Genomic DNA, 26,774 nt, shown 5'->3' with positions numbered 1-26,774 from the left:
TCTACATTTTTACATCCTTTTTCATTAAACTATTTATTGACTGATTGCATGATTTGTCATTCAAATATTTAGTTTTGAATTCTCTAATATTTTTAGGATTTTTTTCCCAAAGGTCAGCTACTGTCTGAATTTGGGTTTTCCCAGGCCAATTTAAAAATGTTTTTCCACACATTCTTCCTTGTCTCTTTTGTAGCCTTAACTCATATGTTGTAAGCCGTGCTTGTTGTGCTGGGATTTTTATTATGGAGTTAAAATGGATAGGAACTAGAGCTGAACTCAGTTTCCACCACTGATTTAGTTTCTGTTCAAATTTTTTGATGGAGAAGGGTACCTCAGAATACAGTCACTGCTTCATTCCAGTGAACACAGTAGAAAATTGGACTGGAGAAATTCTTTGATAGTTTCAGGCATATACTTTAAACATTTCAGTCCCTCTTAGACACCTTAATGAAAGCCCCAAGGCCTGAATGCAACTACTGGGAGCTGAAAGTAAAAGAAAACATTTTCTAAGTAAGAAGCAAGCCCTTCTTACACTCAGTGCAGCAGAATGCCAATGGAATTACTTCATCCATTAATGGGTAAGGTTTGTTTTCTTCCCAAAGAAAGACTCATCCATGTGAAAATTTCTAAAAAGGCTTCAGCCTTCCTTTTAAACCTTGTGCTCACATTAATTGTCTTCATATTTTACTATTCAATTTGTGAATGTGACTGACTATGGTCACACAATAGTGAGAGTGCACTACTACCACAGAATAAGGATCAGCTAAAGGCAAAACAACCTTAAAGAAATCTCAAGAATTTTTATTTAAATATTGTTTTATTTAGAAATGTCATAATTGTAAGAAAACCAAGAAACCTACGGCCATTTATGTATAACCATTTGCACTTAATTTGTTTGCTTTAGGTCAGATTTTCTTGGAGAATCAACTCAACTATTTCACCTGCAAATATGTAAATTTAAAAAATCAAACCACTGAGATGGAAGCCCCTATACACGACTCTGTGAAATCCCCTTGCAAAGCTTTAAGTAGTTCCCTTGGATTTTACTGTACACAACCATCTGCACAAAGCCAAGAGCATTCCCATTCCTAATATTCACTAAACTAAACTACTTCAGATCTGCCTGGGTCTCCGTGCACACAATTCTCCTGACTAGAGCGCTAATGCCCTGTGTTGAAATCTAGATGCTCCTTTCCTATAATAGGGCCAAATAATTATCTCCTATATTTGGTTATAAAATATTTCCCAAAATTCGGATAAACTTAATCAATATTGCTTATTTTTTCATGTGCATACTGCACAGTAAATCAGAAATAATCAATCCCATCCCTGGTTCTATTCCAAGAACGCCCAGCCAGGATTGTGCACAGAACCATGCACAATCTAAGAACCATCTGTTCTTACCATTTTATTTATTATCTGGGACTGCTATATCCTACATCATGTATAGCTGAACTACTAACTCTTAAACTTACAGAGAGCATCTTAGACTTGATTTCAGCTAATGTCAGGCTAGGGTGAGATGGAAGCATCACACCACACCATCAGCAATCTAGCAAATGTGTGTTGAAACTCTGGCTATAAAAGTCTTCATTTAATCACATGCTAATAGTAACAAATAGGATGCAAATAAGCTGTTCCCCTTCCTTACATTTCTGCATACTTTCTAGCACTGTGTTCTTGCTGTGAAAGCACCAGACATTCTCACATGTACTGAACTTCCTTCCTAACACCAGATTAGGGTGAGGAAGAGAATTTAAAACACTGGAGTTAACTAAAACTTAAAGCTGAAGAAGGTTCTCTGGACATACATGTTTCAATCAGAAACAAAATGTTGCAAAAAAAAAAATCCACATTAAAATATCAGACATGAAAAGGACACAAAGTTTGTAATCAAATGTTAGTTAGAGAATGAGTCTGAAGAAATTTAAACAAACCCATGAAAGAAAATATAAATGTTTCTTTTGTTGATTTATACCTTCTCTTAAAGAGCTTTACGTTTGCATGTTTTCTAGAAAACTCTACTATTGTCCAAAAATCATCCTGTAGTTGTGGTATATTCTGGCCAAACCAAGTTATATGTTGCATATGCCCACTTGTAATAACAATGTGCTACCTACATGATGAGCAGATGGATATTATTCCCTGTAAAGGATGCATCACTGACTTGTCCTGGTCTTACATTGGAAGGAGTCTGGAGTAGGATTGTAACACTGCACAGCACAATAGTTCGTTTTTTTGCAAGAATCCTTAAATAAATCTGGGATTATGATTAAGTGCATCTGTTCTTTGGGGATTAGCAAAGAAATTAAAAGTTTAGAAGAGGAAAAAGAAAATTCATTCTTACTTCACTGGGGTTTTTTGGACTAAAAATTTGTCCTTGGTTGAGAAGTTTAGTGTACAGGACTGTGGTGCTGGCTGTGTCTGTGTGTTTGCAAACACATGAAAGAACCAGGCTGTCCCACTTCTTCATATAGATGGATATATTTTGCTGCAATCATTTATGTGCTAAGATGCAACCTATTACTCCTATTCTGGCCAGCTGCAGGGTTCATCTGTTTTTGACTTACAAGCTGTTGAAACCAACAAGAATGACTAAGGATGATGTACCAAAGCAACACCTCTAATCACAGCTGGACTGAGTGGGTGCTGCTGCCACTCTGTCATGTGCTGAGGGACTGTGAAGAAGTCAAGGTTGATTTAACAAGATGGGAGCTATGTAAAGGAAGAGAAGTATTGTAGGAGCCGACTAGATACAGCTCACACTTGGAGGCAGCTGGGCTTGTTGCAAATGCATGCTGAATACACATTTTCCACTAGTGATGGACTGATCTAAGACCATATGGCCGTTGCTTTATTCTCTCCCTGTCCATTTTGAAGGACGGTGTTGCAATGCCCCGGTACAGATGTATTACAGGTTTGTAGAAGGGATAGGAAGTCAGAAATGTTTTAACAGTATACAGTTTTCTTTCAGCTGGAAAAGTTCATGCATTTCTCTGTAACAATCCAAGGTCAATAATATATTCCCCAGCACAGAAGATATGAAAGGAAACTTACTACAAAAACTCTACATCTCTCCTGTCTGACTAGCGGGGAGAGCATCTTTCATTTTGAAGAGGAAAGGAAAGATTATTCTATAAACATTCAAACGTATTATGTAGAGATGTTTGGATATAGAAATATCACATACTTTGGAAAAATTACATACCCATTTTTGAAGAGACAGAAATAACAGTAAAGGCTTGGGCTTCATTTGCATCCCTCACAAGTGAAAAAAAAAAGTATCAAAGCTCTGAACTACTAGTGCTCTCAACAGCAAAAGTTCTTTTGAAAGCCCCTAGAGACATAGAACTGAGTACTGAGGTTTTGGGAAGAGAAACTAAATTTTCTACTTAGCTGATGATACTGGTCTTCCTTGTGCTTGTTCACAAAAAATCTTTGAATACTAATTTCAGAGGTGAAGGATCACCTTAGCTTTATTTCTCAAAGTTTTCCAGTCCAGAACTGATGGAATACATCAGCTCCAATCACATAGAGTCAATGTTTTGATCAGAGTGTGTATCCCATATCTGTGAGATATTTCAGTGGGCCACAAGAAGAGTTCCAGGTTATCTGGCTTCCAGAAGCATCAGAATTTCATACTGAGAAGCTCAGGTACAGTGTGACATTATTAAATACCCAGGAATGAAGGCCTTTTTCTGGCTATATGTTACAAAGCTATGTATTCTGCAGTAGGTTATATTCTATTTCATGGACTAGTATGATAGGAAGCCAACCCTCTGTTCATTCAGGTGGTGAAATGAAGTTACAAACACAAAAGAGGCTTTGTAAAGTAGGTAGCAGAAAAAGGAAGGGAAGAAAATCCTTTTTTTTTTTTTTCATGGTACAATACCATCTTTCACTTCAGGATCTCAAAGCACTTTAGAAACACTGTAATTAAGCTTCCAATCTCTCCATGTAGTATAAAAGATTTTTAATGCCTTTTAGCAAGAGAAGAGATTAAAAAATGAGCAGGAAATAAACTGGTGTTTGCTCATTTAATTCATAATGAGAAGAAAAATATGCATAGCTTAATAATTGCTTTTATTTTAATTGTTCATAAGGAGCAATCTTTCTACTTCCCACCCTAATTACAGAATAGACACATACTGGAGTGTGAAAAGCTGTAGAACCTGGGATCACCCTTGGCATGGAGGTTAATTCCATAAATGCTTTCTCCCCTACGTCTTCCAACATATTATAGAAAGTATCTTCATCCACTGTTTTCTCCTGATTTACTGTTTTAATATACCTTCCTTGACATACTTTTACTCTCTCAAGTGTGTTGGTTCTTTTTTAATATTGTGTTAAGATCTCAACAGAGAGAGGAAGAGAAAAAAGATGTGTTGTATCGATTGAAGAGTAAAGAATTTAATGTGACATAGTCCTCATTCAAGACAAAACATAAACATTGAAATAAATGAGAGGAAAATGAGAAACAACAGCACTTCATGTGGTTATGAAATATCTTGAAACTAAAGCATGAGCTGAAATGATTTTGTTGTCCTAAAGAACAGTTTGTCCTTTCCTCTGCTCTACTATCTCAATAGTCTACTATGAAATCTGCTCAGCAGGGAACATTTTTATGTCAGAATGCTGTATTTTTAGTCAATCGATTGGCCCTCTACCAGGGCAGAGGGTTAGCTGCCTTTCAAACTGGAGGAGACATCTGCAGCCAAAAGAGGAGTCTCTCCATTTATACTTGGCAAGACAGAAATGACAGTGCCTACCTTTGTGCACTGCAAGTTCAACGTCTGTTAGCAGGGGTCAGGAAGCATTATTTCCCATTACAAAGTGCACACAGAAGTTCAGCTCAAAGTTACCCACAGTCTTTCAGGAGCAGTTTGTGGATGTTCTTTATTTTTCTGCTTCTGTACCAAACACACCTATTTGCGTGGTTCTGGGTTTTGCACTCTTTGTGTGTGCATGTATGTATGTGAATGTGTGTTGACCATTTATGCTGCAAGACCCCAGGAGAGGAACTGTATCTGTGCTATGATTTCGTAAAACACTGGACACACTAGGAACTCAGTGGAGTTCTCTTACTCCTCAGGTGCAACAAGCCATTATTTTAAACTGGTAAAAACAGCAACAGTATATAATTATCTTAAGTCACTTCCGTACCTTAAAAACTCCTCAGGAAAATGGCTCATCTGTAGCTATTGCATGCTGTTTTTTACCTTTGATACCATAGCAATCTAACCCCTAAACAATAACAGAGGGTTCTATACGCCTTAAAAAGAAACATCTCCCCTGGGCACACCACTCTTCGTGCAACTGTCTGTTCTGTGAAGTGACCCAGAAAATGTAAAAAGTGCCAGCTTCTTTTTATGCTCTATAACTGTCCTGTTAATCTGAGACCACAAATGTATAAAATGTTTTGTGTTTGTTTGGGTTTTTTTCCTATTCTGATTGATCTAAATGCATTTTATAGTTGATAACTGCACAAAATTAATTTATTCAGTGGTAATGGACCAGCAGCAGCAGTACCTGTGACTCAGCAGGGATGGGCAGTGAACTAGAACTACCTAGCAGCCCTTTTACAATGAAGGGAGCCTGGTCCAGCTTCTATTTCAGACCACTTCTGTGATAGTCACACAACACTGCTGTCACATGCCAACTGTTTCTGATCCCTTTTTTTTCACTTGTCACCTTTTATAGCTGGGTTAGCCAACACTCATTCTGAAACTGGATACCCTGGGAATCTATCAAGGGAAACTGGTGTATGAACAGAAATTTAGTTGACATTGGAGCACAAGGACGTACACACCCTTAAATTCATCAGTGTTCCATTTTTAGTACATGACAGTTACAGGATTTATGGTGCATCTCTTCTCATGTATTGCTTTTCATTTATGTAAAAATAAGCATTCTTAGCATTTTATATGTTCTGTGTATTAGTGCTTTGTGGCACAATCATTAGAATGACTTACAACTGTATTAAATCTATTTTATATTTAATCATGACATAAACAGGGAAGCTTGCTCACTGATCACTGGATCACTGGAAGATTGTCTTAATTAACTGACTTTACACCTTGGCCTGTGTAAGTCTCACTGCATCTGAACACAGACTTACTGGTGACAGTTTGCTTTGCATGGAAATCAATGTCAGGACTTCTGCACTCTTACCCAGTAAATCAGAGAGAGAAAAAGCAGCATTTACTCATCTAGCAAATGAAAAGGATCAGCTTTGTGAATGCCCATTTTTACTTATGAAACATATCCCTCCAAATCTGTTTAATATATCTAGAGTCTAGTCCTCCTCTCACTGATGTCATGATAAGCCATGAGTCCCCAGTGAAACCTGTAGGGTTATAGCAAAATCAGAATGGCTCCATACTCCCTTATTCTATTCTCATTTTGGCAGATTTTACAGTGTGTGTGCAACTGCCCAGTTCAATGTATTTTCTCCCCATTTCCATTCACATAACTGATATCCCCACCTTGCCTTTGGGGTGATGTATCAAAAGATAACTAAAATAACATATCACCCCTAGCTAACAGAGATATCCTTGTGGGTAGGAAAGATAAAGGTGCTATACCACTAAGGCATTTTTTTTGCTGGACAGGATGGGCTCTGTGTGTGTGTGTGTGTGAGGACTCCTCATTTGTAACCTTGTCATCTCAACACCTTAACATTCTCTCTGCAAGTACAGATGAAAACTAGCATATCAGTAACAGAAAAAGACTCATCTGCATGAAGAATGGCAACCTTATTAAGTTCTTAACAGCTCTATGTGATCCATTCAAGTGTATTTGAAGTACCATCCAGGTGTCTAGAGAAAGGAGGGCCCTAAACTGTCAAATCACTTACTGCAGTAAAAATAGGTAAAGAACATGATTGAATGCAGTTGCTTACTAAATTCAGCTGAGTCTAAATGCAGCTGGAAAGTGAATGAGTGACAGAAGTGTGTAAGGGAATGGGAGCCACTCTATCACCTACCATTGAGAATGCAGTTAACAGAGCGTTACAGCACAAAGCCTAAAAACGCACAGATAGATTTAACTTGCCTTGAGTGTGACACAATCTGAAATAATCCCTTCTGTCTAGATTCTACATTACTGGTTTGGGGTTTTTTCCTTCAAAAAGATTTATTTCCATACCTCACATAATTAAATATAGAAATAATAACCAGGATGATGAGAATTGGGATTTTTCAGCCTCGAAAAAAGAAGGCTCCTACCTCTGGCCTTCCAGTGCCTGAAGGGAGCCTACAAAAAAGATTAAGAGAGACTTTTTACAGTCATATAATAATAGGTCAAGGAGGACTGGTTTAAAATTGAAAGACAGCAGGTTGAGACTAGATATTAGGAAAAATTTCTTTATTGTGAGGGTGGTGAGGCATTGGAACATGTTTTCCAGAGAAGCTGTCAATGGCCCATCCCTCGAAATGTTCAAGGCTGGGTTGGATGGGGTTTGGCGCAACCTGGTCTAGTCAATGTTGTCCCTCCCTCAGAATGTTCTATGTCTTTATGATATTAAAAGCTCATGGTTATTTTATTTAGTGGTGGGATTTTACTCTAAGCTGGACTACAGCAGAGATTTACACCTTTCAGTAACTCACCTTCAAGATACAAATACTGGGACATACACATGTTCTGTCTCTGCTAAATTACTAATTAAACTGAATGCAGGAGATCCTTGGCCTTACAGAGGTCAAGACAGAATTTCACTTCGGTTAATGTTGAATTTGAAAGATTATATATAGAGTACTGTAAAAAGTACATGAGTGTTCTGGAACATCAAGAAATTTATACAGGCAGGATGCTCACAAATGAGATGTCTTCTCTCCCCCATTTCCTGTTAGTAACAGTGAATATAGGACTGATCAAGTTCTAGGTCAGATTCTGGAAATGTATTCAGTTCACAAAAAATATCAAAGCTGAGTTATTTTTTGCTCACTAAAAATGTAAACCAAACGAAATTATAAAATATAGAAATATCACATTTTTAAAAGACATTATTTCTCTGAATGACTTTTTTGCTGTTTTTCCAAAGATCACCCTTCTTGGCACTCAAAAAAGTTTTTATTTTAGGAAAAAAATTAACTTACATAAGTCGATATTCTGCTTCATTCGTTTTGCTTCCAAAGACATATTAAGACTCCCAAGGAAAAACAAGTATTTACTTAAAACTAACTGAAACAAGCACTAGTAATTTTAACACTGACAGACTACAAGACAATATTCAGAACTCAAATGTTACTGCATCTGTAGTAAAGAAATGTAGGTAATTAATTTTATTGTGTATACTCAGTGAAATAAATAAATAACCAAAAGCATAAAAGTGAAGACATAGTGCATCTCTATACTCTGTCCAAAGTATTTTAAAAATAGTCACATATAAAGGTTAATTAAAATGAGTTGATTAAATGAACACACAGAGGAAACATACATATCTATAAATGTGTGCATATGTGGAAATAACTAAACTAATAAATACACAAGTATTAAGGCATGTCTGTGTATTCATAAAGAAGAAGCAAGAGAAGGGGAATAGGGCTTGCAATTATGTGTTGTTGTCCCTTATAAATGAAAGCCTAAATGCCTGTGAGTTCCGGTTCTGTCAGCAGAGATGCACCCACTGGTCAGATAGGCTTCTGCAGCAGAAAGGTGTCAGTCCTACCTTCTTTGCTGGATGTGGTTCCAAGAAGCTGTGGCAATCTGAGGAACAGCAATTAGAGATTCAGAACCACCCACATGAATTTCACTCAAGTGCTCTTACCCTGGCTTCTCACTGACCTTTGCATATCATCCCAATAAAAGGGGAAAAAGATGAGACTAGAAAACAACAAGCCAGAAGCTTTTCATGTTTTGGATTTGTTTTCCACAAGTGTATGAGTATTTCAAATGAGTGAGAAAAGTACCTTTGTAGTCATCAAAAGAAATACAGTACATGTTGGTTTTGATGCAGAACACATCATCTTTTGAGAGAGTTATCTGTAATGTTATCTGTGGATATAGCTCAATCAATACGTGCTTGAATGGTTCCAGTCTTGTTAGTCATGTCATACTGCTTCACAGTCTTTGGAATGTCCCTCTACGTCTGCAGACCATGATAGATTGGTCTGTCACATTTGCTAGCCTGCATTGCAGTGATCTTGCTTCCTACCTTCATTTTTCCTCTTCTACCCTTTCCCTCCCTCCTGAAGCCATTTCCATTTGACTTTCATAGCAGGCATTCATTGTATCAGCAGCTCCCCTTTAATCAGAGTACTGCTTCCATCTGAAATAGCTGGTTAAATGACTGAGGGTCCATTAAGTGAATTATTTCAAGCTCTTGCCCCTTTCACAAATCTGCCCCTAAAGCAACACAGCAAGTAATAAATTTGAAGCACCTCTCAGTGTGTTGAGGGAAGCAGACTGCACTTTACAACTAGCAATTAGCCTTAGGGCTTCAGGTATTTTTCTTTTCTCACCACAAATGAACTCACTTGGGCTTTTAAATTTTTGTTTGTTTTGGTTTTTAAAGGAAAATACAGTCCTTGTCCAGGATTGAGTGTCTGAGACTGCTAGCATGTCTTTAATATTCTATTCCCTAGTTTATAGCATCCTAATATATGGTGATATTCTGAAACATTCTCTATTCCCTCAGTGGTATGGAATTATGGGAAATTATGATCCAACAATGCCAAATATCAAATAGATTCAATGCCATCTCCATAAACATGTTGTGTCCTACTCACTGAGGTTCACATAGCTTTAGCAAATGCAGGGGGGCATAGGGCAGGTATGTACAAGATAGCTTAGAGAATTAATCACCCTGTAATTTTAATAAATAACAGCATTTTTGTGCTGTAAGCATAGTGACAGCAGGCATAATAATACCTAGGAGTAAAAGGTTGTGAAAGAAAATTCTTTTTACCTGTACAATGTCATAGAGTTAAGATGCTTGATCTCAAACAGTAAAATGCAGAAAGAATCACAGACCAGTTTCTTGTCTATTCAATATATCACACTGTGTGTGAAATCTAGGTTGCTTCACTACTTTCTTGCTTGGCACTCAATTTTGTCACTCTTCTTACCCTTTTTAATGGTACTTACTTTGAAATTTCATTATCTAGCTCACCAAATTTCTATCTGCTTTCTCCTTTCCCCTTTCCCAATTTTCTTTCTTTTTTTTCCTCCCTTGGGATTATACATGTGGGAAGAATTTTTTTTTATCTCTCTTTCAGCTTCATCTTGTAGTACTTTTTTATTTTCTGGCTTTATTTTTTTCCCTGCTGAATATGTATGCCTTGTGATACAGCTTTTATCAGTCTCACATGTACTGTTGCTATTACTTATTCCTGATCATCTGTTTATATGTCATCAAGTGCACCATGTGCTCTTGGCAGAACATCTGCAATTACTAGATAGTGTCTCATCTGAAAATGCAGGGTGTTACCATCACTGATATAATTGAAGTGAGCTATGGTTATGGACTGTGATTAGGTGTTTTTTTTCTCTGACAGAGACTAGAAGGAAAACAAGAAATGTGGCCCTGCAGTTTTATGAAAAGACAGAAAGGTTTTTAGCAAGGCTCAGCCAAGCATAGAGCAGACATAATATGGTAGAAACTCCAGATTTTGTTGTCATAGGAGAAGAAGCTCTCCATATAAATGAGACAGAAAGGAATTTGATTTGGCAGCATGGTTAGTATTTGGTTGTGCAATAGAGATGAATACAAAAGTGACTGTTAATTTAGGGGGTATTCTTCACTGTAGACAGTGATTTATTTAGAGAAATACTGCTCAATCTCAAATAAAATTGTGGTTTAGGGAATACAGATGCTTCTCTCTACTCATACTGGAAGTCAGTAGCCATGGCCACTTTTTGTAAATGGGATTATTATTTTTTAGCAGATTGTGCTATTATTGTTTTCCTTTATTACAAAAGAAGCAGTGGAATTTAGTAATTGTAAATGCCTCTTAGCTGATAACTATAGATACTGTTTTAAACAAAATAAAGTTAGATATATATATATAGCAGCTAAGCAAAGATTAATCTGAATGTTCTCACCACCAAACAACTTCAGATTTCAGAAAGGAGTTTAGCAAGTCAGCCTTGGTATAACTGAAAGAGATTGAAAGAGTGTCCAAAAATGTGAAGAAGTTTGACTTGCTGTTGCCTAATAACACAGGTAAATTCAAATCAGCACTGCCATTGTAAGAGTAACTCCTACATTACTATATATATGCGTGAATATATCTAAAATAAATGAATCGCTGCTTTGACTAACTCAAGTAACTACTCATGATGGCAAAGTTCTTGCATTTGTTTGACAGTGAATCCCACATACATCATGTAGTTTTACCTCTGAAAATTTCTCCTAAAAATTGAAAAGAATAATAAGACAGTGGTAATTCTGGAGCAACTTCTCAGGAAAAAAAAAAAAAACCAACAAAAAAACCCAAAAAAAAAAAAAAAACCAAAAAAAAAACACAAAAAAAAACAACAAACAAAAACAAAATAAAACAAAAAAAAAATTATAACCATTTAAACTTCGCACTATAAATTATATCAGTGAACCGGTTTCTCCATCCTCTGCTGTACCAAGAGTTTATTTAGATTGGTGAAATTTTTAATGAATACCTGCTGCATCTGTCAAAACAACCATAGGTTTCATCTTAGATTACATCCTCCAAAAATACCACACAAGGTTTAGTTATCAGAGAGCCTTAATCTGTATGAGAGAGGGAATTGTGCTGGGAGGAAAGAAACTCACAAAGTCTAACAATGATAGTAGGGCACACAAGTGGTTGTTTGGCACTGTTATATTTCTAATGTATGTTGATCCACAAGACAAATGATCTGCAGCAGACTTTTCTACGTTCTTCACAGTTGTTAATAGTTATGATTTAGCATGACCCAGCCCACAGGTCTTCAGTAAGTTTTATTTCATTGTTATCTGGATGGAAGTTCTTTTCTGATGCTCTCAGTCCTGAGAGAAATCACAGGTGGCTTTAAAGCTCCTACATCTCCCCATCATTAATTGTAATTGATTAACTTTCTTCTTGTAACACATTCCTGATCAGCTCCAGCATATCTTTCTTTCTTTCTTTCTTTCTTTCTTTCTTTCTTTCTTTCTTTCTTTCTTTCTTTCTTTCTTTCTTTCTTTCTTTCTTTCTTTTTCTTTCTTTTCTTTCTTTCATGAAAAGACTTTTTTTTTTCCTTATCTCAGTTCAAAACTCCAAGTGGCAGGTGTGGAAGTAAAGACTTTCCTTTATGAACTCTTAAGCTTTTCTATACCTACTTAAAACTACTTAAAACTCCTTGCCTTTTAGAAAGCTTGTCTTCTATGCCACTGTTTCCATCTCCTTTTTTCAATAAATCTACTCCTTAGGACCCCAATTCAGTTCTATTATTTATACTAGAATTGGAAAACACACTTCTAGTATTTATCATCATCTTCTCATTGTCTTCTTTTCACTAGCTCCCTTAGATTTCTGCAATTACAGCATTTGCAGGTCTGCCATGATTCAAGGCAATGGTGTGGTACCATTCCAGTTACCCAAGGTATCACCAAAAAGTTGTTGTTTTAATTCCATTGTCAAGCTAACATTTCTGTGTTCCACCACTGAAAATTCCAATATCTAAATATAATGACAGAGGATCTGGCTTCTACTCAAATTGGAGTAATTACTCTTTGACTACTGAAAATTATTCATTTGAATTCCCAATGGATAAAGGAAATCCCCATCCATTGTTCTGAACAGTGGGCTTAACAATCAACCAGTATAAAATAGCTATTCACCTAAAACATTACTGAATATCTGGAATATTTTATTGCTGTTGTATTTTCCTCAGTGCTGGTTAATTTCAGACCCGACAGAGACTGTAATTCATAGGGAAATGAACTGTTGTTTCCAGTCCACATGTTATAAAACAGTTGTATTGCAATTGTCTCCTTTCTGCTGCTTTTATTCAAGACAGAATCCCAGAAGAACTGGTCTCAAAAGGTGTTCGTAAGACTCAGAAGGGAGAGAAGTCAGATATTTGGTAGGAAACAGAATAGATGTACCTAGTATAGTGTCTCAAGGTGAGACATTCTAGACAGATGTCAGAATTAAAAATAAAAGCACTGTTGACAATCTAGCTACTCATGCTAGAGGTGTGTTCAAGTAGTGAATGCCAATTATTACCAGCATTTGAATTTGCAATAGCAAAGTCCCAAGGAGATTTCCTTGTACTCTGTTTCTTTAAATTCAAAATGTCATTCAAGAGATGAAAAAAAGGGCTTTGTTGGAGAAGAAAACATTTTAAAGAGTATAAAGCAGGTATAAGAGCTGTGGTTCTCCTAGGTTATTTTGCTTGTCAATCCTAAACTTACTCAAGCTCTGAACTTACTCAAGCAAGCACTAAAGTCAAAGAGAGTTTTTTGCCTTATGACTCTGCAATTTGCCACTTCAGGATCCTTAACCAGCTTAGGTCCCCAGGACATGGTATACAAAAGACATTCACTCTGAGAGGTCTCACTGAGTGTGTCCTGCTCTACAGAAAGGCTTTTAATCATTCATGGAGATCTGATTCACCATCTTGTCTAAATTAGGGTAACAGATTGTAGGTTTTTAACCCCTGAAAACCACATGAGCAGTGTGAATTTGAGGAAGTCAGACACCAGATATCCTGAAAGTCGAGATCCTACCCTCTTGCTCTTACCAGAATAGGCTGCTATTATATTCAGCCTATATTATATTGACTGGTTATATTCAGGCAAAACTATTATACACACAATTAATCAAGTCATGGAGAGTTTTGCTCACCGTAAGTCTTAAAAACAACTAACCATAGCTACAAGAAATGTTTTTGCTTTCTTGAGAGTTAATGCACCATAAAGGTCATTCACAAACCAAAGACCATCATACTGGGAAAAGGCCCTCACCATGAGGCACTCACTCATTACATTTATGATTCATGCCAGACCCTTGCTCTCTTAACTGTAATGAAAATTAATATATCAATTTTTGCTGCCACTCTTCATTGTTTTCTCTCATCTGGTGTACCTTATAATAAACAGTTTTCCCTTAGGATATCAATTTTTGCTGCCACTCTTGTTTTCTCTCATCTGGTGTACCTTATAATAAACAGTTTTCCCTTAGACATTTCCCATTTGAAAGAGAGAAGTGAAGAAAAAATATCCTTTGCCCTCTTCAGGATCTTTATCTTTGTTAACACAACCTTACATGGTCCCCCTGAAGAACAGAAGATTGGTTTTGTTGTGCCCTGCAGGGCTTCTGCATCCCCAGAATCCTAGGGCAGTGGCAATGGCAAGTTGGCACACTGTAGCAGAAATGTCAGATTTTAATTATGTGGTTCTAAGGGAATCTATTATCTACTGCTGAGATGCTGAAATCAGACAATTTATCTCCAAGGCAGGTCTGTCTACAATCTAGAATATATATCTCTTGTCACTGCATGAAAAAAGAATGAAAATATGTTTTTATTTTTGGTGCCTTATGTTTATAAATTTATTATTTTAAGTTTTTCAAGCAGATTTGTGGGGGTATGGTGCTGAGGGGCAAGGCATTAAAAGTCACATTCTCATGCTCCTCCAGGTTCTCTTGATCTCCCTAGCAGATTGTCTAAGGTCAATGGGGATCTATCTGCCCTTCAGTCAGGGTGTCATACCCCTTCAAGACAGGATGCCCTTCATACCCTAAAGGGCTCATGTGGCAACCATAAACTAGCCTATAAGTCATTGTGTTGAGAAGTCCAGGCACATAAGTGCTGAGAGCACTGCAAAAGTGAACATCAACAAAAGAGCCAGGCAACTTGTTTACCTTAATTAACATAATACTAACATCTACTTAACATTTCAGGGTAGCTATCTGCAACAGTTTGAAAGAATCTTTATTTCTCTACACACTAGGTGTTGTCATCTGAATGAATAATAATATATCTACCAGATTATTCATAATAACACTGAATTATTTCTCTTTCCTCCCTAAGGTATCAAAGTAAATCAGAGAGTTTAGTACATGTTGATTTTATTTTTTAATCTGCAAAATTCATTACACAAGCCACTCTGTGAAGCAGGATCTGAGCTGGCAGCAGTTTGTATCTATTAACAAAGAGGTACATTCCAAGTACTTTTAACACAATCCCACTCAGGCATATTTTGAATTAATGTATGCTTTCTGTATCCTAAAAAAGTTTGCAGAAAAGTTGTAGGGGAGGACAGAGGGAAAGAAATATCGAATATCCCATCAAAACTGTAATTCTTGCATTGCCCTCTAGTGCACACAAGACAGCATGACACCTTTTTTTTTTAAACTTCGCACTATAAATTACAAAGATGAAGCCTTTAAAGCCTTTAATGTCATTTGATGGTTTGCTGCATTTAATTTTGACAAAAACATTGTGTACTGTTTGTTTGAAATACCTTGTCTTCACCAAACCCTTCTGGCAAATCTGAGAAATAGTTTGATTCCTATTGCTGACAGAAATGCAGGCCATGTCTTTTCAAAACTAAATAAGCACGATTTAAAAAAATTCAGTCCTTCAAAACCACCTGAAATCTAGCATGCATGAATTAGAGGATACCTATATTGTTTACTACATGAGGGGAAAGTAAAGTCTTTAGCAGTATGTCATTGGTCTGCATACACTTACTTTTAAAAGTGCCTCCCCCACATACAGAAAGATCAGCACACACATGAACATAGGAACCTGCACGGTATTTAAAGGGCACAGAGAATTTACATTACAAGATGAAATCTATTGTAAAAAATGTAGAAGCAAGCATTTCAGTGTCTATGGATTCAAATAATACCTTGTTATTTAAGTGCTTAGGCAGGGACAATCTCTAAGTTTCAGCCCAACGATTTGTGGCTTTATGAATAAACTTAGAGACATATTCAATATATTTAGAAGTAGAAAATTAAGTAGAAATTTCCTCTGGTTTCACATAACTTACCACAGAAAACCCATTTCTGCCTGTAATAAGAGTCCTAGTAAAAGAAACATTTTATGAAATATTTAAGGAAAAAAATCACCAGGATACAGTAAGGAATATTTTAGAAGTCTCTTTTTGCTGTTTTTACCTACAAAAGGCACTATTGTTAAATACTGGGTACTACAGTGTAAACAATGCTTTTGCATTTGAGAGTTTTGAAGCTCTTATTTCACCAGCTCTTCTCCACATAGTCCTTAAAAGCATAATATATTTAGAAGTTTTTATGTTCTGGTCCACAAGATCACAGACAAGAAAATTAACTTTCTTCTCCACCTCTGCCCAGAGAAGTTGTGGACTCTCCATTCCTGGAAATGCAGGAAATCCCCATCCCTCTAGGTAAGACTGGATGAGGGTTTGAATAACTTGGTCAAGTAGAAGGTTCCTTGTCCATGGCAAAGGGGTTTGAATAGTTGTTCCATAGATTGTGTAGAATGATTTGGGTTGGAAGGAACTTCAAAGATCACATAGTTACCTTCATGCCATTGATAGGGGCACTTTTCACTAGACTAGGCTTCTCAAAACCCCATCTGAACTGGCCTTTGAACACTTCCAGTGACCAGAAGTTGTCCACTTTTCTGGACAACTTGTCCCTGTGCCTCACTACCATAACACTATAGGATTTCTTTCTAGTATTTAATTTCAATGTACTCTCAGTTTCATGCCCTGTCCTATTACTACATGCCCTTGTGAAATGTCCCTTTCCAGCTTTTTTGTAGGCCACATTTAGGTACTGGAAGGTTGCTGTAATGTCTCCCTGGAGCTTTCTTTTCCTCAGCCTGAATAACCCCATCTCTCTCAGCCCATCTTCATAGGAGACACGATCCAGTGCTTCACGTTCATGCTCCTCCTCTTGACTTTCTCCAGCAAGGAGGTTCATGTCCTTTTTATGCCGGGGCCTCCAGAGCTGGGTGCAGCTACAGGTAGGGTTTCATGAGAGCAGATAAAGGGGCAGAATCATCTCCTTATATCTGCTGGTCATGCATCTTTTGGTGAATCCCCCAGTACGGGCCAGATACTATCATGCAATTTTTCAGATCTCTACAGAGAACATGGGCTGAAATTGCAGCATCTCCCCTTGTCAGAATATCACAGCTTTTGCTTTCATAGCCAAAGTTACGCAGTAATCCTTATAAAATCTCATAATTTTTCAGATGCTATTCTTTCATGCAAGTCTTAAATGTACTTGAGTACAGGAGACATAGCTTCATCTGTGCAAACAAGAATACTTTCAGAACACCAAGCACCTGGACAGAATCAAGATTTGAATAGCAGAGGAAAAGAAATGGGATACTATGAAGATACATGTCTGTAATTGCATTGTGTAAATGGGAAAGCATCTACTATCCTTGTAGCATTACTGAAAGCACAGCTGCTGAAGAAGCTCATCAAGCAAATATATTCCTGGCCTGTGTCCAGCGTGATATTCAGTTTGCTACTACCAAAGTCAAGAAAAAAATTATACACCACATTAATAATGTCAGACTTTGATTACAGTGTGACACTGTGCCATGGTGATAATGTTACCTCTGTATTTTTATAGGAATTTTATTAAAGAGTACTTCTGGACAACTTTTGACAATTAATTTTGTTCTTACATCTCCATGTAAACACAGGGTTCAGAGGTTTTGTACGAAGTTGTTGCTGTAGTAATAACAGTTCCTACCTCACCAATTTAATGTGACCGGATTCTGACACTCTTACTCCTAATGCTTCATGATTTTTCTCTGGACCCATATTCAAAAAAAAATTTAAAAATTATAGCAAGGTTAGCAGAGTTATAGTTCATCATAATCACAAGAGAGAAATAGTCCATTTTAAAATTAATTCTTGAAGATATGTTGGCATACAGCTGTTAATGGATCATGAGAGATAATGGAGATTTTGATCAATTTCCATGTTCCCAGCTTTGGAACAACTCTAGCAAGAAGCCAGAAATAAAAATCTTAGCATTGTCCTGCCTGCCAGGCACAGCCCTTCAGCTACTGCTGTCTAGCCTTCAGTTTTCAACCGACAAATCTTTTCACAAGGCAGAAAATTGTCATCAAGCCAACATGGGACAGGCAAGGTCTTTTTATTTAAAAACTCAAATGAGTGGTATGTGATAATACTTTCTATTTGGTTATCACAGAATGACTTCCTTACATTGACAGATATATAATTACTTGTTTTAAAATCTCTCATTCTTTGGGCTTACAACATCATGCTCACAAAACCAGAGTCTAGTCGCACTAGATTGCCACCAGACTTACTCCCCGCATTTCAGGATTTCATTCTTAAGCCTGCCTCTACCACCTCAGGAAAACGGTAAAAATTGATAGACATCATGATTGGAAAATGGTCATGACTACAGAGCTGCTTTTTGTGTTATGGAGATGCTTAGTTTCACATGCCATGTGTGTGATTTCACCTTCTCTTTCTGTATGACATACTGTATTGATATTGCCTGGGGTAGAGCTAATTTTCTGCATAGTGGTTGGTATGGGGTTATGCTTTGGAGTTGTGCTGGAAACAGTGTTGAAAATTCAGGGATGTTTTAATCATTGCTGAGCAGCACTTTCAAAGAGTCGAGACATTTTCTACTCCCTACACCATCCCACCATCAAGTAGGCTGGGGGAGCACAAGGAATTGGGAGGAGACACAACCAGGACAACTGACTCCAGCTGACCAAAGAGATATTCCAGACCTTATCACATCATGTTTAGTGTATAGAGCTGGGAGAAGAACTAAGAAGTGGGGGACATTTGGAGTGGTGGTGTGGATTTTGCCAAATCACTACTGCACAGGATGAGACCCTGCCTTCCTGGGGATGGCTGAACACCTGCCTGACCATGGGAAGCAGTGAATTAATTCCTTGGTTTGTTTTGCTCAAATGTATGGCCTTTGATTTACTTTTTAAACTGTCTTTATCTCAACACCTGAGTTTTCTCACTTTTACTCTTCTGATTCACTCCTCCATCCCACCATTAATTGGGGCATGGAGAAAGGAGTGAATGGCTCTGTGGGGCTCTGTTGCTGGCTGGAGTTAAACCGTGACACACACAAATAGCAGAAAAGATGTCACTGATTCAGGATATAGCTACTGCTCTCATTATCTTATGCAACTGTTTTTTCCTCTCTGCTTCAAAGGCCAGTATATTGCATATCACTGGAGAAATCCTGTTTTGATTTTTTTTTTTTCAGGAAAATTATTTCAATGTTCCAGACTCAGAGCATTCACACCTTGTTGCTCTATAAATTCTTTTTAAGCAGAGGGAGCTTATATCATTGAAGTGGAAACTCAGCAATACTAGAAAACTGGATGAAAAGTTCTCAAAGAAGCCAATTAAAATAAAAAAGTCATAGTTCAATAATCTGAAATAATGAAATTTTACTTCAGAACATCCTGAATGGTTTGAAGTCTTCTGTGACTGATCATGAATGCATTAACAGCTAAGGTGTCTCAAGAATTACTCATTCTTGTATATACCTATGTTGTTAGCTTTATTTTAGGTTGGTTTATTTTTGGGGGGTTTTGGAAGGGGAGAGTTATTTTTTGTTTGCTTGTCTCAGGACTTCTGTGTGTGTTTATTGCTTTTATTTTTTTGTCTACTATTCTTCAAAATGTTTAGGTTGCTTTTCCATCCACCTCCAGCTTGGGCAAAGACTTGAAATACTGCTTTTTTTTTTTATTGTGAATCAAAAGGCTAACAATAAACATTCAGCCAGAACTTTTTTTTATCTCCTATTTTACAGACTGTGTCCTTCCTATTAAATCTGAGCAAGTCACAGAACCACAGAATAAGCTGAGTTGGAAGGGACACAAAAGGATCGAGTCCAGCTCCCAACCCTGCACAGGACCATCCCCAAGACTCACACCATGTGCCCAAGAGCATTGTCCAAATGCTTCTTGAACTCTGTCACGTCCAATGCTGTGACCATTTCCCTGAGGAAGCCCTGTTCCAGTGCCCAGTTACCCTCAGGTTCTTCACCTTTTCCTCATTTCCAACCTAAACCCTTCCCTGACACAACTTCAGCCCATTCATGGGTCACCAGAGAGAAAAGATCAGTGTCTGCCCCACCTCTTCCCTTCATGAGGAAGCTGTGACTGCAGTGAGGTCTCCTCTCAGTCTCCTCCAGGCTGAACAGAACAAGTGACTTCAGCTGCTTCCCGTGTGGCTTCCCCACAAGGCCCTTCACCATCCTTTTTGCCCTCCTTTGGATACTCTCTGATAGCTCAATATCTTTCTTATATTGTAGTGACCAAAACTGCTCACAGTGTTCAAGGTGAAGCCGCACATCTAATTCAAGAACTTTGTTACCTAAATTAGACTTCTGGCAACCTTATCCAGAAAAGACAAGCACTTTCTGTAAGTAAGCCAAACCTTTTGTATTCTGGAGTGATTTTAAGAGGAACATCAATTTCCTTTGCTATTTGTTGATTTCTTTCCCCATCTATGTTTTCATTCCATGTTTAATTTCATCCTGGGATATTCATGAACCATAACCCAGATTTACAAACTTTATCTGTGAGACGTTCAGAGGCCATAACTTCATGATATATCATACTTTCTTTCCTGAAATCCTCACACTTTGTTTTTCTTCTCATGAAAGTAAAATATTGGCTTAGCAATGGTAATAATAATAAAAAAATAATGACTTTTTGAATCATAGTGCTTCCCTCTACAACAACACTTTTAGTCTATCAGTATTCCCACTGATGTATTCTTTTTTCCCTAGAAATGGATTCTTGGCCAACTGATTTTGCTGAAGTGCCTTTCATTGGCGTCCAAAATTACTTTGCTACAGCATGTTATGGGAGTAGCTTAAAAATGGTTTTTGTTCCTTTTGTTTCTTTCTTTTAAGCAACTGACCTAGCCAGGCCAAAATCAAAAGTGCTTGCTATGAGGTTGACCGTAGACAAGTATTTCCTCTTTATTCCATGGAATAAACACCTATCTCTCATTAAAGATTACTGAAATGCTTGGTTGAACTCATGTTGCAAAGTTCCTGGTGAACTGACAAAAGCTAATGAAAATATTTAAAAACTGAGAAATGTAAAAACAGTGCACATAAGATCACACAATTAAAAAATACATGTGGTACATGCAGTGGATTTTCTAATTGCTGGTATCTGATTCTAAGGCAGTAAGGAGAAAGCGTAGCCATAAACAAATTAATACTCCCAAAGAGCTGCTCGGTGACAGTGAGGTTCACATAAATATTAGGATGAGACATATGGCATTGTACTAGCTGAAAAAGAGATCTTAATCTAATCCTAAGTGTTTACACACCAGCCCCTGTGGATATATGGAAAACAAAAAACCCTGAAAAAAAAAATCAGTCTGTGTCTGTCGAGTTGCTCATGATTTGCACTGGAGCAAGGCTGACAGGAAATTCCTCTGTAGGCTTTGTTTATTATATACTTTTTTTCTTGTGTAAGACTTTATTCCCAGTTTTGCTCTTAGATAAATTTACCTTCTTAAGTAAGTTATTTCATCTGTCAAACTCCTACACAGTCATTGACATCTAATTATTCCAATTTTGCCAAGGATGATGGCAAAACAAAAGAGATGATGGGACATACAGAAAAAGATTTGAGTTTTTCTCTTATTCTATTTCTATCATTCTAGGAACCTGACAGCTAATGTATATAGAAATATCATAGAGGTATCATACAGTCCTGATCGCATGCCCCTGCCACATAAAAACTGTAATGTTGTATTATTTGCTTGACCCTATAAAGATCAGCAGTGCTTTCTTTTTTGATTTTTTTCTCCTTTTTTTTTTTTTTTTCCTCTCTGCCCTTTTTTTTTTTTTTTTCACACATAAACACAGCAGAGAATATTTCAATGTTTATTTCATAGGGAAAAAACTCTGGTCCAGTTGTCTTAAGAAGAGGTGTTCCCCAGGTTCCCTCAGGTTCTCAAGTAACTTAAAATTTCTTCAAGGTTACCATTCAGCTCCACAGGGACACAGCCAAATCTGGCAGACTGAGATGAAGAGAAACCTGAGAATTTCTTACCTGATAGAGCAAAAGGAATAAAAACATCCTGGGAAAATAATTAGCACCTCCATGTACTTTGTCACCCTAGATTTTCCTCTATATAATTTCTAAAACAACTTCCAAGTGTCATAAAAATAAATATTGATGCGTTCTTCAAGCAAATTAATACTAAAATCAAGCCTAAGTGTATTCAACAGAGAGAAAAGGCTTTTCTGCACTGGTGAGAAATTTCTGCAGGTTATTTTGTAAAAGACAGTGCACACCCCAGGAGTCTAATATTTCTTTAGCATTAATCTTCACTAAGAATACCAGCAGCAATGAAACTGTTAATGTAACAAAGGGTAGTGACCAGTAGTTAGAAATTCAGGTTAAAATAGATGCAGCAGTATCTTAACTTAAAGCAAATACACTCCCATATGATATAAGTTGTTCAAAGCAATTTAGTATGATTCCTAACCATAGTACCTCTATTTTTAAAAATTAAAAAACAAAACAAAAAAACCCCAAGAAAATGTTGAAAATTGGGAGTTTAAGTGGTACAGACCCATGGGTGTCTCAAAATACTGGTACAAATTAATAGTATTATTTCTAGTAAGCTTAAAAAGGATAGGAGATTAGTAGCAGTTGGTGTGGGTTTATCAGGAAGAGATTGTGGCAAACCAATCAAAATTCCTCATATAATCTGTTATTCTATTATAAATAAAGAGAAAATATTAGTTGTTTTAAACTTGAGTTTCAAAAACCCTCTGTCATTGCTTCTTTATATAGTATTTCCAAAAGTGTCCCAAGAGATCCATATGAAGGTGTCAGATAGATCCCATATGTGCTGCAAAACCACAGTCACCTGGTAGCTACAATTTGTTAAGAAATATCATATTAGAAGAGGTATTATTTAGAGTCCCAGACACCTCTGTTCTGAGCTTGGTGCAACTTCATTTTATCTTTAATAAGTTGGATGATTGAATAGATAATGCTCTGATTATTTTTACAGGCAATGCACAAGACAAGGAGAAGGTAAAGAATCTGAGAGGATTTTCATTTTTAATAATCCTGACAAACTGCAGAAGACAAAACATTGCATACATGAATAGGAACAAACAGTAAGCTATTTTTAAAAGATCACTGGCAGGAATACTACCACGCTCTTATTTTTCCTTTTTTTTTTTCCCTTTAATAACTTGTTTTCTCATTCCAAAGAGTTTCTATTGCTCACAATCTCATCTGTAGGAGAGTTCTAGTGAAACTGCCTTCTTTGAAATATGCTTATCTGAGTCATTAACACAAATGAATTCTCCCTTGCCTCTAAGGGCAGAGAAACTCATCTTTAAATACAAAAAGACTGTGTAATTTATAGCAAACCACGGTCAGAAGGAGTAGTAACTTTGCCTCTTGTCTACAGAAAAGATGGTCTGAAACATTTTTCCCTCCTGGAGTTTGAATCTGTGAGAATTTTAAATTACTATTATTATTATAATATTTTAAAATTATTATTGTTGTTGTTGTTATCTTTTTCATCAGCCATTCAATGGACTTCAAAAGTAAAAATGAAGGAAGAAAGGATGAAACAAGGGTATTACTCCAATTGTGGTATGCTAATGCTTAGTAAAAATGAACTGCAGAAATTAATTACCAAGAATAAGGGTGAATAGGCTTGCCCTGGGTAAAAGGGTAGCATCAGCTTGGTCTTCTGACATAGAGTCAGTCAATATACTGTCAATTCTATGACAGCAGTGCATTTGAAATTCAGGATAACTAACCATGACATTATAGGTGTCAATTTGAATAAAGCATACTATGCAAATAACCCCTATATTTGAAGAAAAGCCTTGAAAAGTTTGGGCTGGTTTGCATTCTCATTAAGTAAAAACACACTTGTGGGTTTTTAGTAGTGTTTGGGGTGCTTGATTTTATGGGTTTTTTTACCCAGAAAATGTCGTGAATTTCTATGATGAATTCAAAGCCAAGTGTACCACAGCTGTTTCTCAGTCATTTGTTCAAGCTCCTTTTAAAAGTCTCCAAGGGAGGTTCCACATCCTCTATAGATAAATATGTTCAGTGTTCTAAAACTTACATAATCCCCCTCCGAACTTAAAGATTATTATCTGAAATTTATTTTCTTAATCATTATCATTATAAAGAGCCTCTTATTTATTTTACTTTGGAATCCCTTCTTAGTCCAAATATTTTTCCATCTTCCTCTGTGTCTTCCATTCTTAGGTCAGACTAGTCTGGATCCTTCAATTTCCTGTGTAGGGTGTGCTTTCTAAACATCTTGCTCATCCTGGTTTTGCTCATGACTCTCTCCTGATCCAAACTGTAGTGTCCTGTACTCCAGCTGGACATGCAGAGAGCCCAGAAGTGTAGCCCAGTCTATAAAATATTATCTTTTTGCTTGCCCATAAAAAGGTGTCTTTTCCACCAGTGTCTTCGAAACTGTACTGTGAGTGGTGTTTCCTGCTGCACTATTCTCTTGGGCAGAAATACTCCATGGACAAAAAGTCACTGCTAGATTCCCTAAAAATAGAACAAAATTCTGCCCCCTGACAGAGACAGGGTTTTAATTTGTCTGCCAGGCACCTCCTGGCACCATATGGGATGTCTCCAATATGTGATATGGATGAAGTTATGTTAGATTTTTCACCCTGTAACTAGTCCAGTACCCCAAGAGTGTCTCATCATACTCATCATGCAAATATAGACAGATAAGAAAATGCAAAAATGACAGGCTGCCCTTATTAATTTTAAATATTTTCCTTATACAAATTGTGCTTTATAAATTCTATTTACTTTTGGAACAATTAGTGCATCTTTTATGTTTTAGAATTGTTTTTCCATCTTTTAGTAATAGCAAAATTTTCCTTTATTTTGCTTTAAAAAACCCAACCCTTGCAAAATGCATAACACATGCAATTAACAGCCAACATTTTGATTAAGATTATGTATCCATACAAAAAGAAAGCAATTATTCATTAAGGTTTTCTCCTTCCAGTTTCCTTACCATCTTCCAATTTTACAGCTCCAGAATCTGTAACGTTCCAAATCTCAGCCCAGAGCTGTGCACAGTTGAAACCAGTGCCTTAAATAGAAGAAGGGGAAGAGCTTTGGCTAAATGTCCTTATTTGCTGAACTGAAAGAGAGTGTATAGTCATAGATTTTTTAGCAAGGAGGAAGCAAGAGGGGAATTTCATGACAGAGATGTATCTTGATCACAGTGCTGCATCAAGTCATGGTCAGGACAGTGCTCTTATTCCACCTACAAATGAAAAAATCCTCCAGTAAAATCTGACCAATATCCCCTCCCTACTTCTATTTTATTTTCACATCTGCAATCTGAAGTATATGTCATCCAAATAAAAGTACTACATTAATTAAAGATTGTAACTTTGAACAATTGATAGCTTGCACCTCGAGCTAATAAGAACTAAAAGGTAAACCATGATTCATGTATGTAAATTGAATAATGTAATGGAAAAAATGGAGATTAAATAATTTTAGCTAATACCCTACCTTTAGTCACAGGTGTATTTAGCAAAGGAACCTAAAAAGCAAGTTAGTGTGGTTTATAATCATTACTTCAAATATTTCCCTCTGGAAATTCCTTTATGTCCCTGGAAGATTATTACTGCATTATGTGTTTAGACATAATCATCCCCATGAGTAACTCTGCTATTCAGTACTTTTTCTCTCACTGAACCAAAATTTCTGACAAGTTTCACAGCACAAATAAATGGTCTCTCATTTACAGTCCTGATTGCTTCACACAAAATTTGTGAACACATTTTAAAAAACTTTACATGACACCTGCTAATTAGGAATGTGCAGTTGCACTTAGTTAAAGATTTCTCTAGCTATGGGATGTTCCTTCAGCAAATTCCCTGAGACAAAACTCCAATCTTGCAGCCTCTAAGAGAAGAGAAATGCTAAAGTTCAAATATGAGGTTTTCAGACGGTTAGATGGTGACATGATTCCAGAAATCATTAAAGAATGGAACAAACTGGAGAGAGTGGGGAAGGAAAAGACAGAAAAAGGGACAGGGGTTGGTCCTGTTTAAAGGACAGCTTTATCTATAAGAATAAACCAGAAGAAACCAGGTGTATCTTCGAAGCAGCTGTCTGGAATAGCAAGGTTGAAATAAGGGAAAACGTTTAAAAAATGAAATGTTGGGGAAAGCAAATGCAGAAAACACTGTGATAACAAAAATGGAAATAAATAAATGAGCTGATTTTAAACTGAGACAGATGTAGGTAAACTTTAATTACAAAGATTGAAATCTGATCAGTAAGGAAGGATTGATTTTCTGAACTGATACACAGGAGTATGTAAAAAGTTCCACAGGAAAAGAGTTGTGCCCCATGCTGGATGAGAGCATCTTAAACTTTTGTTGGGCAGCAGATTACAAACTGGACTCTCAAGGTCCAATAACTAAAAGAGAATTTCTATTTGCTCTGGAACAGAAATAAATGAAATATAATTGCAGTTTGTGACATGAAAGTCCTTTCTGCTACAATTTTTGGAAGGTGCATTGCAAGGTCAGTGAAATCAGTATTATCTCCAATGTACCATCAATGTTTATTTTTAATTTGGGACTGGTGAATAAAGATTTAATGGGATTTTAATGGCTTGTTGGACACACTTCAGTGTCCAGAGATGTGGCATCATATCCAGGAGTGTCGTTATCTGGATTAATTATCAATAGCAAGCAGTTATCATTAGAGAGAAGTGAAAATGAAAGAGGTAGTAAATGAAATTTACTGGGCAGGGATGCTCAGAAATAAATAAATAACATCTGAGAAGTCACAAATGGATACTT

The sequence above is a fragment of the Passer montanus genome, unplaced genomic scaffold, assembly GCF_014805655.1.
Source record: "Passer montanus isolate IOZ18808 unplaced genomic scaffold, ASM1480565v1 scaffold18, whole genome shotgun sequence".
Taxonomy (NCBI): Eukaryota; Metazoa; Chordata; class Aves; order Passeriformes; family Passeridae; genus Passer; species Passer montanus.
The sequence above is the reverse complement of the archived record's forward strand: the minus strand, read 5'-3'. Positions refer to the sequence as shown.